A 5551-nucleotide genomic window follows, 5' to 3' on the forward strand; every position below is an offset into this window, starting at 1 on the left:
ACAGAATTCTGGAACAGAAAAAGACATTCGTTTATTCATCTTTCCTTAGTTTAACCTATGAACTTTGGTTCACTGGTTAAAACACTGGTTCGCTGGTTATGACAAATATACCATATTAATGTAAAATGTTAATGGGGAAATGGGGGTAGAGGCTAAATACTCACTTTTTTTAACAAGTCTAAAACTGTTCTTTAAAAAGCTATTAATACAAAAAAATGATAGAGTTGAACGGATAGACAGATACACAATTACATTTAGACACTTAAACTATTCTCTCAACAATCAAAAGAACTAGACAGAAAATCAGCAAAGATATAGAGGAAATCAACAACACTATCAGCCAACAGGATCTAATCAATATCTGTAGGATGCTGCACCCAACAATATCAGAAACACATCCTTTTCAAGCACCATAGATCATATGCTAAGATAGACCATATCCTGAGCCATAAAACAAACCTCAACAAATTTTTTTAAAATTATTTCTTTTTAATTGAAGGATAATAGCTTTACAATATGTGTTGGTTTCTGCAATACATCAGTATCAATCAGTCTTAGGTACACATGTCCCCTCCCTCTCGAACCTTCCTCCCACCTCCCACCTCCCATCCCTCTATAAACCTCAATAAATTTAAAAGAATTGAAATCAAGTTCAGCTTCACTTGGGGAATAAAATAAGTTCATAGTTCCTATTTATTTATTTAGTAAACTTACTTACTGAAACATAATTAAATCTTCCTAGCACAGAAGCTGGCATAAAAAAGTCTGATGAATGAACAAAACAGTCAATGAATGACGGAATGAAGGAACAAAAAAGAAAATATCTTGTTGTTCAGTTGCTCAGTTGTGTTCAGCTCTTTGCAACTCCATGGACTACAGTATACCAGGCTTCCCTGTCTTTGACTAACTCCCAGAGTTTGCTCAAATTCATGTTCATTGAGTTGGTGATGCGATCCAACATCTCATCCTCTGTCGCCCCCTTCTCCTCCTGCCCTCAATCTTTCCCAGCATTAGGATCTTTTCCAATGAATCGGCTCTTCCCATCAGGTGGCCAAAGTATTGGAGCTTCAGCATGAGTCCTTCCAATGAATATTCAAGACTGATCTCCCTTAGGATTGACTGGTTTGATCTGCTTGCTGTCCAAGAGACTCTCAAAAGTCTTCTACAGTACCATGGTTCAAAAGCATCAATTTTTTGGTGCTCAGCCTTCTTTATCAAAAAACTCTCACATCTGTACATGACTAGTGGAAAAACCATAGCCTTGACTATATGGACTTTTGTCTGCTAAGTGATGTCTCTCCTTTTTAATACACTAGGTTTGTCATAGCTTTTCTTCCAGGGAGCAAGGATCTTTTAATTTCATGGCTGCAGTCACATTCTGCAGTGATTTTGAGCCCAGGAAAATTCTGTCACTGTTTCCATTTTTTCCCCATCTATTTGCCATGAAGTGATGGGACCAGATGCCATGATCTTAGCTTTTTTTTTTTTTTTTTCTTCTTAATTGAAGGATAATTGCTTTACAGAATTTTGTTGGTTTCTGTCAAACATCAACATGAATCAGCCATAGGTATACAGATGTTCCCTCCCTCTTGAACCTCCCTCCCCATCCCACCCCTTTAGGTTCTTACAGAGCCCCGGTTTGAGTTCCCTGAATCATACAGAAAATTCCCATTGGCTATTTACTTTACATGTGGTAATGTAAGTTTCCATGTTACTCTCTCCACACATCCCATCCTTTCCTCTCCTTTCCCACCCCCTCCCCGCCTGCCCCCGCCACTGTGTCCATAAGTCTGTTCTCCATGTCTGTGTCTCCACTGCTGCCCTGGAAATAATTCATCAGTACCATCTTTCTAGATTCCATGTGTATGCATTAGTATACGATATTTGTTTTTCTCTGACTTACTTCACTCTGTATAATAGGCTCTAGGTTCATCAACCTTATTACAACTGACTCAAAGGTGTTCCTTTTTATGGCTGAGTAATATTCCATTGTATATATGTACCGCAGTTTTTTATCCATTTATCGGTCAGTGTACATGCAGGTTGCTTCCATGTTCTAGCTATCATAAATAGTGCTGCCACGAACACTGGGTTACATGTGTCTTTTTCAATTTTGGTTTCCTCAAACCAAAATGTGTCTACCAGTGGAATTTCTGGTTCATATGGTGAAGTTTTTTTTTTTTTCCAGGTTCATAATTTATTGTACAAATTGAGTATCACATGATGAGTTGACATTAGCTTCTTCAGGCATGGGAACTTAACAGATAATGTACAGTTCAGAATCTGTTTATGTTGCTTTCACAGCTGGAGTTTTTTTTAGACCTTAACTTGAAGTATAAGACTATCAAAGCAATACTTCCATATGTGGCCAGCACACAATTCATTCTCTCTGTGAGAGTGTAAGAGTTGAAATATTTTTTGATACCAGTGAAATGGAACTGGGCATCAGCTTCTGGACCTGCCATGATTTCAGTCTTTCAAGGGGTTCAAACTCCACGGCCTATGTCCTTCACCGTACGCTGCTGCCCCTCGACCCCGCCGGAAGACACCACCCCATGTGGTGGTTTTAATCTTAGTTTTTTAAGGAATCTCCATACTGTCTTTCATAGTGGCTGTATCAATTTACATTCCCACCAACAGTGCAGAAGAGTTCCCTTTTCTCCATACCTGCTCCTGTTTGTAGACTTTTTGATGATGCCTATTCTGACCGGTGTGAGGTGATATCTCATTGTAGTTTTGATTTTCATTTCTCTAATAATGAGCGATGTTGAACATCTTTTCATGTGTTTGTTAGCCATCTGTATGTCTTCCTTGAAGAAATGTCTGTTTAGGTCTTTTTCCACTTTTTTATTGGGTTGTTTATTTTTCTGATATAGATTTGTATGAGCTGCTTATATATTTTGGAAGTTAATCTTTTGCCACTTATTTCATTTGCTATTATTTTCTCCCATTCTGGGGGTTGTTTTTCATGATCTTAATTTTTCAATGTTAAGTTTTAAGCCAGCTTCTTAACTTTCCTCTTTCACCTTCATCAAAAGGCTCTTTAATTCGTCTTCTCTTTCTGCCATTAGAGTGGTATAATCTGCACATCTAAGGTTATTGATATTTCTCCTGGCAATCTTGATTCTAGCTTGTGATTCCTCCAGCCTGGCATTTCACATGATATTCTCTGCATAGAAGTTAAATAAGCAAGGTGACAATACAGAGCCTTGACAGACTGACTCCTTTCCCAATTTTGAACCAGTCCATTGTTCCATGTCCAGTTCTAACTGTTGCTTCTTGACCTGCATACAGGTTTCTCAGGAGACAGGTAAAGTGGTCTCATTCTGGAGGCCAACAAGCCTCTTTTTACAAAAGGTTAAGAATGAAAAATAAATGATGCCTTGAAATAAGTTGCAATATTACTTTATTAACTTTATTCAGTATTAACTTAAGGTATTTTCTATGATTTATTGAAAAAATTTTTTTAATTCAGAAAAGCTCACAGAATCCCAGACACAGATGTTCTCTGTGCAGCAAAAGGGCTGCATTCTGACATGGCCAGCAGATGGCACCAGAGGATGTGGTTCAGCCCATGAAGCTGTCCTTTCATAAACCTTAGGAGTCCACCTTACCTCTCCAGGTCATGGCAAGGAGAGCCAGCCTAGTCCTTCCCTCTGTGGTCTGAGGAACCCCACCAACCACTGCTAGAGCGAGGATAGTAAGGATGCATGTAGGAAAGTGTAGAAAATGCTAGTGTGATGCTTGACCAGAAAAAAAGGCAAGGAAAAGTGGGAGTAAGATGAGGGCTGGAGTGGGAAAGACATGAGGAAACTGAAATTCAAGTGGGAAGGACGGAGTAGACAGAATGGGATAGGAAATGACAAGCAAAGTCCCTGAGTTTGGGGCATGGAATACACAAGTGATGGATCACACACTTCCATTGTGTCTGGGAAAGGTCTAAAAGGATGGGTGTGTAGGCTAGCAGTCTGTAGATTTGTCAAGGAAGTTGCCTCCAGATGGCTTCTATTTCGTCTGTGAAGCAGGAGACCATTCTGCCTGTTGACAGTTGGTAGGGGAGGGGAGGTGTCAAGAGCTGAAGGGGTGCTGCAAGGGAAGCCCATGAGGACTGCTGGCCAGCACCAAGGATGGGTCTGGAGGATAACACTATCCAGCTCAGCTTCTTCTTTCACTTGCTCATTCATTCTGCAAATATTCATTGATAACCCACTATACCAGGCACTATTTTGGACAATGAAAGCTGCAACCTGGGAGAAGAGGAAGGGGAGTAGACAGACAAATAAATAGACATATAAATTAAAAAATATGACATCATAGAAAGAGAAGGACTCTGAAGAAACAGGCAAAGGAAAGGATAGGGAGTGCTGAGAGTGCTGTGAATGGGGTGCTTAGGGAAGTCTTCCTAGAGAAGTGACAGCTGATTAGAGGGCTGAATGCAGCAAGGAAATGAGACCTGCATTACTGGGGGCAAGCATTCCAGATAAACGGGACAGCCAGGGCCAACAGAAGGGGGCCATGGAAGGAAGTGGGGCCAAAGAACAGGTCTCACAGGATGCTGGAAATCATGTTTTATGCTCAGTATGATGGGAGTCACTGGAACTAGGGAAGCACATAGCTGGATTCATATTGGTAAAAGGATCATACAGGCTCCTGTGTGGAGAACAGGCTAAAAGGGCCAAGCATGGAAGAAGGGACACCAGCTGGTCAGTATGAGAAAACACACCTCATGTGAATCTATCATTATGTTTGGCAGACCACTAGTTAGACAGGCAGTTCTCTGAACGGAACCAACAGCCCACTTCACTCTTGCACCTTGGGATCACCCATGGGCTCATTTTGACAGGCCCAAGCAAACTCAGAGTGACTCAAACCAGAGGCACTTCACTCCTACCTTTGTGTGTAGGTAGGATAGACATTCTAAGTGGCTCCCTTGAAGAGGAACACCTGTTCCTGAGCAGCAAAAGTAGAAAGAGACAGTACTTGCCGAGTATCCCAGGGAACCTGAAGGAACATTTCAGAGGCTTCCACAAAGCCACAAACCAAACACGTTGGTCGTGGATTCACTGATGCCCACAGCACAAGAAACCATGCAACCAGTTCTATGCAGAATTCAGTGCCAGGAAAGAACTTCCCTGTCAAGTGACCTCCCACAAGTGACAAGAATTGTGTTGCGGTTTTGGCACAGGCTGTTGGCCTGAGCATGCCATACTAGACACCCCTAATAGAGTCATTTGAGTATCAATCAATGCCACAACTATTTAAGAAACCTAGTCACAGCAAGGAACTCTGGTACATATTTCAGCTGGGCATATTCACTCATTTCTCTTGGGTGTATAGCCAGGAGTAGAAATGCTGCCAGGCACAAGGCCAGTTTTAGTAGAGTCAGCCACACAGTCTCCTAGTGTGGTTGCACCCAGTTCCACCCTGTCCATAATGGCCAAAGATTTTTTTTCATGGCACCAGCCTCTTTTTATCATACAATAACTAGAATAACCCTTCACTGTAGCACCAAACAGTGTAGCATCTGGCCTTCCCAGGTGGAGCTAGTGGT

At 41.3% G+C, this 5551-nt stretch overlaps 1 pseudogene; it reads right to left on the reverse strand.

The window, feature by feature from the left end:
• Positions 1 to 2171: 2171 nt before the first annotated feature.
• LOC136159361 (ATP synthase membrane subunit K, mitochondrial pseudogene) lies at positions 2172 to 3122 on the reverse strand (annotated as a pseudogene).
• Between the last annotated feature and the right edge of the window lie 2429 nt (positions 3123 to 5551).

The sequence above is a fragment of the Muntiacus reevesi genome, chromosome 2, assembly GCF_963930625.1.
Source record: "Muntiacus reevesi chromosome 2, mMunRee1.1, whole genome shotgun sequence".
In the NCBI taxonomy this organism is placed as follows: Eukaryota; Metazoa; Chordata; class Mammalia; order Artiodactyla; family Cervidae; genus Muntiacus; species Muntiacus reevesi.